Here is a 10687-nt window from a genome sequence, read left to right as displayed (position 1 = left end):
TTTCGGGATACATCCGTACGTATGTCTTTGTGAGATTTTCATCTCCGTGCAGCCATAGGGAAATGTATTCCCCTGAACCGAACTCAGTCCGTATGAGCCTATAATGGGTGAGGATCGAGGAATCTGCTGGTTCGGGTACCTTCGCTTTAGAGCCAAACCACATGTAGTGAACCTAAGAGCCCACCCTAGGAAGAACCACTTCAAACCCCTGGTGGTCACCCGAGTAGGTGTTCTATTTATTCTTGCTTGCTTTTGCTTTGTACTAACCTGTTGTCTTTTTGGTTATGATTGCATTGCACTTTCATCATAAAAAAGAGGTGTTGATTCACGTTCAGTTGCTAAATAGAGAGCTTGTCATAAGAAAATGGGTTTTTTGATAAAGTGGATGACAATACGGTTGTCCGAATATAGTCCAAGAAAACGTAATAAGAGAAGGATGATAGTTTAATGGAGGACTACACGACTATTGCTCCGTTGTCTGAGGATTCAAGCTGACAAGGATTATTCGAGAGCTGCTGAAATTTATTAAAGAGAAGCTAACGAACATCACGAGAATGAGTGAGCAACGAGTCGCGGCCCGGATCAAGCAAAAAAGGAGATAGAAGAGATGTTCCTTTTGAAGAGTTCGTGAGATTTATCTTAACGCTCGAATGAAGAAGAGGATCGAATGTCTCTGCCTATGAGGGCAGAACCGTATATATATCCATTTTATGTAAAGAGATTTGTTTTCTAGCAAAGTTGTTCTCATAGAATTGAATCAAGAATCAACGTCTCTTTTTGCATTCATGCATCTGCATTACATTTCGTTGCATACAAAAAATTTCCTAAAATCTAAAAAGTGCATTGAGTTCAGAACTGTAGTACAGAGCCAGATAGATGATAAAGAATTGGAATTCTTTGAATATATCGATAGTTTGGAAGGTAAAGATGTTTGTACCTTTGAGGAAGAAACTAAGAAAAAACTATCAGGAATTTGTTTCTACATCCTTAGAGGCGTTCTGGACAACGGGACTGTGGAGGAGATTCTTGTGTTTTCAGGACCAGTTCAGAGTAATATTCAGAACACTCTTATTACTCTAAGCCTGGGAGCAATAGAAAATCCTTTTGTGAAAAAGGCACATGTCTACTATTCTTTATTTCAACGAAATGCATCTTTGTGTCTTGTTTTGGCAAACATTCTTTTGTTCCTTCCATTTCATTCATACTCATACCACAAAAATAATTCCCCTTTGATTCATTGGTTCTTTGAGTCTTCTTTCGTTCCTTAGAACAGGTCTCCAGATATCAATGATATGAGCAACACTGCTATTGACTCAGAACTTTCTTTTGAGCAAGATATGTGTCTAGAGGAACCTCAAAACTTCGAAGATGATCGAGGCTATAGCTTATCTCCTGATTTGTTAAGGATGGTAAAGCAAGTCAAAAAACAGATCCTACCTTACAAAAAAATCAGTTGGAAATTGTGAGCTTAGGAGAAGAGAAAAAGGTGAAAATCAAAGCTTGTATCACTGCAGAGACAAAGCGGGACGTTATTGAGTTACTCTGAGAATTCAAAGATGTTTTCGCATGATCAAGATATGCCTGAGCTAGTAAGACGTGTGGATGCTGTTGAGGCTAAGAAAGTATTAAAAAATGTCCATAAGGATGTCTTAGGAACACATGCATTGATTTTGCAATGGCCAAGTAAATCATGAGATTTAGGTACCGCTAGTCCACCATGGAAGAGGATTGCATCAGTTATACCAAGAAACGCCACAAGGGCCAAATTTACGAAGACAAGATTTATGTGCTTCCTTTATCTCTTCATGTTATGACTTTTCCATGGACTTTCTCTATGAGGGGCATGGATGTCATTGGGCCGACCTCGCCAAAAGCTTCTGGCAGTTATCGATTCATCTTTGTGGTCATGGATTACTTCATAACGTGGGTAGAGGTTGTTTCATATGCCAATATCACAAAGCTGACAATCAGCAAATTGCTTGAAGAATCATATGTCAATATGGAATGCCAAAAAGGATCATATTAGACAATACATTGAATTTGAACAACCGCACGACATCAGACGTTTGCAGTCTGTTCAAGATTAACACCATGTCGCCCCAAAATGAACGGTTCAGTGGAGGCAAAAAAAACCAAAAACACAAAAACAAAAAAAGAACAAAAGAGAAAAAAAACAAAAAACCTTTACTGGGGCACCTCATTTCTCATTGGTATATGGAATAGAGGCAGTCTTACCCATCGAAGGTGATATTTCTTCCCTTCGAGTCTTGTTAGAGTTGAAGTTGGATGAAGCAGAATGAATCCAAGCCCGATATGATTAGTTAAATTTGATCGAAGAGTAAGGGTTGAAGGCTATCCGTCATGGTCGGATGTACCAAAAGCGAATGATACGAGTTCACCAAAAAGGTTTGCTCCAGAGAATTCTATGAGGGGGAGATGATATCGAAGAAGATCCTTCCCATACAAAAGGACTTCAGAAGAAAGTGGATGCCAAACTAGAAAGGACCTTATGTTAAAGGCCTTATCTGAAGAAGCGTCGATATTGACCAGGATGGATGGCAAGAACTTGCCTAATCTTGAGATTTCTGATTCAAGCAATAAATACTTCACTTGAAAAAAACAAACGAAAAAAAAAGAAAAGAAAAATGAAAAAGAAAAAGGAGAGGCCAAGGTGAAAACCCGCAAATGGCACCTTGAGACCAAAGGGGTTTTGAATTGAAAACCTAAAAGTGGGCAGTTCAAATTTCGATCAAAGGCGGGGCATGCGGTAGTCTTGCCCTCTCTGAATTATTAAGAAGGAGAGATGCTACATCTTGGGGCATCAACAAAGTCTTCTAGGACTCCTAAACACATATCAGGTTCAAAAAGGTCCTCAAGGAGTTTGGGGCAGAGAATCTTATGCTACGATATCTGGGGCACCTATTTCCATTTTATTCATTTTTTGTATTTTTAAAAAAATACGCCATATTGATTAATTTATTCTCATTCTAGCAAAAATTTGTTATCTTGATTGATTCATTCATTTCGAGCTTTGTTCTCAACAAAACTTCATCTTGTCCATTTTGATAATATTTTTCAAGCATTTTTCATTGAAATAACAATTAATGGGCTGTTAATATTCAAGCAAAAGGAGTTTTGCATATTACTCTGAAAGTTTCTAAATAATACTGAACCTAAAACAGGATTATTGTTTGGAACACACGAAGACTATCCTTTCGGATTTTGTTGTTCAAGCATGGATTGAACAAAAACGAAAAAATATCATGTTGGTGACAAGACTTCAATGAATAAATGAGCAATGACTGCCGGGTAATAAGAAGAGGTTCCTCGGAAGAGAAAGTACTACAATTATGCATAAATATTTGGTATGATTCTCTGGGAATGGTGTAGGAGACCAAAGAGATTCAGATCCTGTATCCCTGAATTACAGTGGGAGAGGATTGAGAATGAGTCAGATCTTATACTCAATGAGAGGAAGATGGCTCGAATTTTATGTCCCAAATTTACAGAGGACTTAACCTTGAAGATTACAACGGATTGAACTTTGAAGATTACAGTAGGGGCAATCTGGTTAAGTAAGAGATGAGTGTTACCAGCCGAACAAGATGGTGTTCTGACATGTTGGTAATAGAGCCTTAGTGAATAATGAGCAATCACAACTCAAACATTAAGGGATCATTTCTCATGACATTTCTGCATTCATGCAAATATCATTCATACACATCTAGTTAGGAGTATTTGATTCATCTTGATCATGGCATCCTAATCTCTAGGCATAAGTAGGTCCATGCAATGGATTCTACAGGTCATGTTCCCCAGAGAACAGATCAAAGAAACAGATCCTATACCCCTGATGTTGCAGTAGGATGGTTTGAAGTCATTAAAGCAGATCTTGTCTTCATGTATTGGCGTGAAGTAGATCGAAGATAGCAGGTCCTATCTTCCTATATTGGTAGGAAGTGGATCGAAGATGCAAATCTTGTCTTCCCATACTGGTGGCGAAGTAGATCGAAGAAAGCAGATCTTGTCTTCATGTATTGGCAGGAAGTAGATCGAAGATAGCAGGTCCTGTCTTCCTATATTGGTAGGAAGTGGATCAAAGATGCAGATCTTGTCTTCCCATACTGGTGGCGAAGTAGATCGAAGAAAACAGATCCTATCTCTCTGAAGTTGCAGTAGAGCGGATCATATCAAACTAGCGATGCAGTGGAACAGATTGAAGCTACAACGGTGAATCTTGCTTCCCCGACATTGCAATTTAAAAGATTGAAGCCGCAACGGTGAATCTTATTTCCATGGCGATGCAGTGGGGCAGATTAAAGCTACGACGACAAATCTTGCTTCCCTGATATTGCAATTTAAAAGATTGAGGCCGCAACGATGAATCTTACTTCTCAGGCAATGCAGTGGATCAAATTGAAGCTACAACGGCGAATCTTGTTCCCCGACATTGCAATTAAAAAGATTAAAGCCGCAACGGTGAATCTTACTTCCCTGGCAATGCAATGGAGTAGATTAAAGCTACGACGGCAAATCTTGCTTCCCCGACATTGCAATTTAAAAGATTGAAGCCGCAACGGCGAATCTTACTTCCCTGGCGATGCAGTGGGTCAAATTGAAGCTACAACGGCGAATCTTGTTCCCTGACATTGCAATTAAAAATATTGAAGCCGCAACGGCGAATCTTATTTCCCTGGCGATACAGTGGAGCAGATTAAAGCTACAACAACGAATCTTGCTTCCCCGACATTGCAGTTAAGCGGATTAAAACCACAGATCTTATCTCCCTAAGCAGTAGTGGAGCAGATCGCATGAAGTCTTATCTCCCTAAGCAGTAGTGAGCAGACAAAAAAAACCAATCCTATCTCCCTAAAGTTGCAGTGGAGTGAATTAAAACCAAGATCTTATCTCCCTAAGTAGTAGTGAAGCAGATCACATCCAGTCTTATCTCCCTAAGTAGTAGTGGAGCAGACAAAAAAAAATCATCCTATCTCCCTGAAGTTACAGTTGAGCGGATTAAAACCACAGATCTTATCTCCCTAAGCAAAAGTGGAGCAGATCGCATCAAGTCTTATCTCCGTAAGCAGTAGTGGAGCAGACGAAAAAAACCAATCCTATATCCCTAAAGTTGCAGTGGAGCGGATTAAAACCATAGATCTTATCTCCCTAAGCAGTAGTGGAGCAGATCGCATCAAGTCTTATCTCCCTAAGCAGTAGTGGAGCAGACAGAACCACAGATCTTATCTCCCTAAGCAGTAGTGGAGCAGACAGAACCACAGATCTTATCTCCTTAAGCAGTAGTGGAGCAGATCGCCTCAAGTCTTATCTCCCTAAGCAGTAGTGGAGCAGATCGCCTCAAGTCTTATCTCCCTAAGCAGTAGTGGAGCAGGTTAAAGATACAAGTCTTATCTCTCTGAAGTTGTAGTGGAGTACACTAAAATCACAAATTTCATACCCATGGAGTTGCAGTAGAGTAGATTGAACTTACATCTCTCTAAAGATGCCGTGAAGTGGATTAAAGCGACAAGACACAGTGGACTTGAATGAGGCTACTTGAAGAAGAAAGGCACCAAGAAGTCAAGACTCGGCGAGACCGAGCAAAATTGGTCTTTTTCAATCTTTGCTCCATTCCCGTTACACGACAATGAGCAAAGAGGGGCAGCTGTAAGACCCAATTTTCGCTCGGGCCCAGGCAAACAGAAACAAACCCAAACAGCCTAAAGCACACTTAGCAGGCCAAAAAAATAATAACCTAGCCCAAACAGCATTAACATTTTCAGCAGAAAGTTGCCTCCCCCAAACCCTAGCGCCGCATGCCTCGCGTGGCCTCCTCGCCTACCACACCTAGCCGCACGCCTCTAACGCACGTCGCCTCTTCCGCATGCCCTGACATCTCTGACACCTACAGAGAAGAGTGAATGCAAAGCAGTAGAAGAACACAAAGAAATAAAGAGCAAACAAATAAAAAGATAGAAAAAAACAGTTTATGATGGCCTATAAAAACAAGAAGAGCCATTTGTGTATCTTCTTCTTCGGCTTCGGCAAACAATAATAAAAAGAAACAAAATACTTATTTTCAGAGAAAGAAACTTATATTTCTGTTCTTTTTGTCTGATTCTCTTATCATTTATTTTTTATTTTTTATTTTGGTTTTCGGTAAAAAATAAAAAAACAAAAATGAAATAAAAGAAAAGGGTTTTAAAGTACCTGTCCCTCGCGGTGCATCGCCATTGGAGGCCTCCATCCGTTCGGTCGAGTCGTGGAAACCCCTAGGGTTTCATTCGGGGCTTCGCTGAGAGGGGAAGCAGTGAAGCCGAAAGGCCCTTTTCTATTTTCCCTCTTCATTTTCTAGTTTTAAAACACCAAAATTGAGTTTATTTTGTTTTAAAAAGGGAGATCTTTTAAAAAATTGGGTTTTGGTCGCTTTTGGCTTTCTGGCACGGCGGCGTTACGGTGGAGATGCGGCGGAGCCGCTGCGAGTGCTCGCCGGAGTCTTGGCCGGATGTGTGTGTTGAGAAAATGGGAGGTTGAGAGCATTTTTAGATTTTTTTGGGTGAAAAGGGGTGCAAATGAAAGTAAAAAAAAATTTGGGGAGTTTAAGTAATGAAAGCGAAACGACGCCGTTTCGGTTTGGCCCCCCAGATGCCAAAACGGCGTCGTTTTGGGGAAGCGGTCCGACCCGACCCGATGGGCAAAGGATCCACGCGTTTTAAAGCAAAAAACGTACATATTTTTCCCAATTTATATGTATACATACTCATACATATATTCTTTATATTCTATAATCTATATACATTTTTTTATTTTCATATATATATATACATACGTACTCATATATTTTTGTCTATATGCATCTTTCTATTTTCACGAATATATACATACTTATATATATTTTTTATATTTTATAATTTTTATGTACATATTTATATTTCTTTTAAATACATATATATTTTTTAGGTTTTATAATTTTAAAATACATATATACGTACATACTTTTGACATTTTTTTAATATATAAATTATCATTATTTACTTACTTATATTTTTATTATTTTCAAACTTTGATGTGTACTTACATATATATCTTCTTACATTCTTTATAATTTTATCTATTAACGTTTTCATCATTATTTTAAAATATTTTAATCTCACTTGCTTATATGCTTGTTTTCTTGTATGTCGTTGATTTGTCCTTTTTTATTTATCTTATCTTTGATGCTATTGCTCGTATTATTATTTTACTTACATCATCATCATTGTTATTCCGTTACACCCATTTTTAATCAGATTTGTAAAAAAGGAAGATTTCAAAAATAAAAGTAATACTCGGTATTTGGGATCTTCGAGAGGATTGAGCCCTAACGTGTTGGGTTCCAATTTTCTTCGTTGAATCTAAATAATCGAGAATCCTCTTTAATAAAAAAACATAAATAAAAAGCTCATTATCGGGAATTCAATACGTTGTGTCCTAACGCATTGCATGTGACACATTGTTTTCTCGAGACGAGGATTTTTCAAAGAAATAATAAAGGTAATATTCCGTATTTAGAAACTCGAGAAGTCGTGCCCTAACTTACTGAGTTCCGATTTTTCTCGCGTTAAACCTAAATAACCGAATATCCTTTTAAAATTGAATTAAATGAGGTTTAAATCAAAAATAAAATGCAAGCTTACTCTCAAAAATACGAGGTGTCATATCCTAACTTAGTGGATGTGACATCTTGTTAATTCGAGATAAGAAGGCATTTTTTATTTTGATTTATTCGAGTAATTTTTAAAATAACACAATATAAAGAGGGATCGTATTTTTAAATTCTTTTCGAGTTTTCAGTTTTCGACACCAAGATATTAAGTAATCAACTAGGTACCAATTTGGGCGTATCGAGGGTGCTAACCCTTCGTGCGTAATCGACTCCCGAACCTGTTTTTTCTGAATTTCGTGGACCAAAATCGTTTTTTTAATAAAATCTAAATCATTTATTAAAAACAACCATTTTATGAGGTGACCCAATCACACCTCATCAAAAAATATTGGTGGCGACTCCCACATTCGATTTCATTTTTCAAAACCCAAGTCGACCCCGTTTTCCCAAAAAATGGTGTCAACACCAAACATTCAATATTTCCTTTATTTTTTTTAAAAAATCTTTGTCTCGAGAAATCGACGAGTCACATCCAATACGTTAGGACACAACATATTGGATTCCTGATAACAAGTTTTATTTTGTTTGATTAAAGAGCAATCCTCGATTGTTAGATTTTACAAAGAAAATCGGAACCCAATACGTTAGGGCTCAATTTTCTTGAAAATTCTAAATACGAGTATTATCCCTATTTTGAAAAGTTCTATTTTTAAAATTGAGTAAAAAGATGACGTAATATTATAATATATATATGCCACAATAATAAATACAATAATAATAAATATAACAATGTCATAGAAATAATGTATATAAATAAATAAATGAAACTAATATACATAAAAAAAATAAACGATCACATGCAAAGTATTAAATAAACGAGCAAAATAATATAAATGAAAACACAAATGAATAAACAAATGAAAGAACTAAATAAAAAATAAAGAATAAAATGTACATAATATATACATTGAATTTTAAAAAAAAACATGCACGTGGATTTACATATAAAATCTAGAATTATAAAATTTATATATAGCAAAATCTATAATGTATTTATGAAAATATAGAAAAATACATAATTAGACGTATATATATAAAATAATAATAAAAATAAAATAAAAAATAAGTAAATATTTAATCATTTTAAAAACATAAATATATACGTATAAATATAAAAATATTCATTTAAAAAAACAAATATAGAAAAATATTTATTAAAAAATAGAAATATATATGCATATATAGATAAGAAAAATTACATATATATATATATAAAATAATTACATTATCAATTAATTTAAAAATAAAGAAAATAAAAAAGGGACTAAATTTAACTGTAGACAAAAATCTGGGGCAAATCCGCAAATAATAGAAGACTGGAGAACCATATTGAACGCGTAAAGAACACAAAGGGGCTAGAAAGGAAATTATCCCTTCTCCTCTAAAACGGCATCGTTGCAAATTGGACCAAATTGATATTGAAATAAATAAAAGGGTAAATCTAAAAAATAAAAAAAGACTTAATTGAAATATATTAAAAAGCGGAGGGGCTAAAAGCGCAATTTACCCCCCGCTTAAAAACACGGATCCTAGGCCGAGTCGGGTTGGATTCGGGTCGGCCTCCCCAAAACGACGCCGTTTTGGGCGTCTGGGGGCTCTCCAAAACGGTATCGTTTTGATACCCTATAAAAGCCCCCAATTCTCCACAAAAAAATCATTCGATGCCTTTTTTTAAAAAAACCAAAACCCCTTTTAAAAAAAACTCTCCTTCCCCATTCGTCTGGTCAGGGGTCTGGTCATCGGCCACCGCGTCGGCCGCCGATCTCTGGCGACGGCGCCGCCGTCTGTGGTGGCTGGAAAAGGGGAAAAAGCCCTATTCGGTCCCCTCGACTTGTCCACGCCCAGATCTAGGCTCAAAAATCCCAAAATCAACAAAAAAAACTAAAAAAACCTAGAAACCTTTCGGCTTCTTGCCGTCTGTCATCGGAGATAGACCTCGGCCTTCCCAACGGAGTTACAGAGGCAAATAAAAGTAAGTTTTTTTTTACTTTTGTTTTATTTTATTTCAATAAAAAAACAATAGAAAGAAAATAAAGACTAAACTAGAGCCAAAAATATCTACCTTTGTTTTCGATTTGGCTCTCTGTTTGTATGCTGTGAAAATATTTGCTTTCTTTTTTATTGATTTTTTTCGGATCCTCGTTACAATATTTTAAGATTGCTTTTATAGAAATCGTGAAACAAGAAAAAATAGAAAGAAATCTTCTAATATCTGCTTGATTCGATTTCAATATTTTCTTGCCATATACTACTTTGTTTCTTCTTTGCTGTGCAGGTACAAGGCTCGTGCGAGGCGGCACGGATGCTTGGTTGCGGCGCGAGGCTTACCCTAGAAAACTAAGGGTTTTTTTGTTTTAAAACTGTTTTGGGCCTGTGTTTGTGATTGGGCCATTGTATTTTAGTTCATTTCAGTTTGGGCCATATAAGCCCACTTGTAATTTGGACTACTTTATTTTCTTCATGTAGGCTGGGTAAAATTTAGGTATTTCTGTTGCCTCTCTTTTCTTATTATCGTGTAATGGGAACGGAGCAAAGACTTTAAAAATGCCCAATTTTACCCGGTCGTGCTGGACTTTGGTACTCTTCTTCTTCAAGTAGCCTCATTCTTTCCTACTGCAGTTTCAGAGGTATAGGAATTAGCGCTTCAATTTACTCCACTGCAATGCCAGGGAGATAGGATGTGTATGTTATAGTTTCTCAAGAGGACAAAAATTTGTTATCTTTAATCTACTCCACTACAACTTCAGGGAAATAAGACTATATGCGATCTGCTCTCTGCAGCTTCAGAGAGATGAAATCTGTAATTTTAATCCGCTCCACTGCAACTTCAGGGAGATAGGATTATATGCTTTAATTTGCTTCACTGCAGCTTCAATCTGCTTTGCTACAACGCCAAGGAAGTAAGATTCGTCGTTGCAGCTTCAATCTTTTAAGTTGCAATGTTGACGAAACAAGATTCACTGTCGTAGCTTTAATCTGTTCCAT

Source organism: Gossypium hirsutum, chromosome D06, assembly GCF_007990345.1.
Source record: "Gossypium hirsutum isolate 1008001.06 chromosome D06, Gossypium_hirsutum_v2.1, whole genome shotgun sequence".
Lineage (NCBI taxonomy): Eukaryota > Viridiplantae > Streptophyta > Magnoliopsida > Malvales > Malvaceae > Gossypium > Gossypium hirsutum.
Note: the sequence above shows the minus strand (reverse complement) of the source record.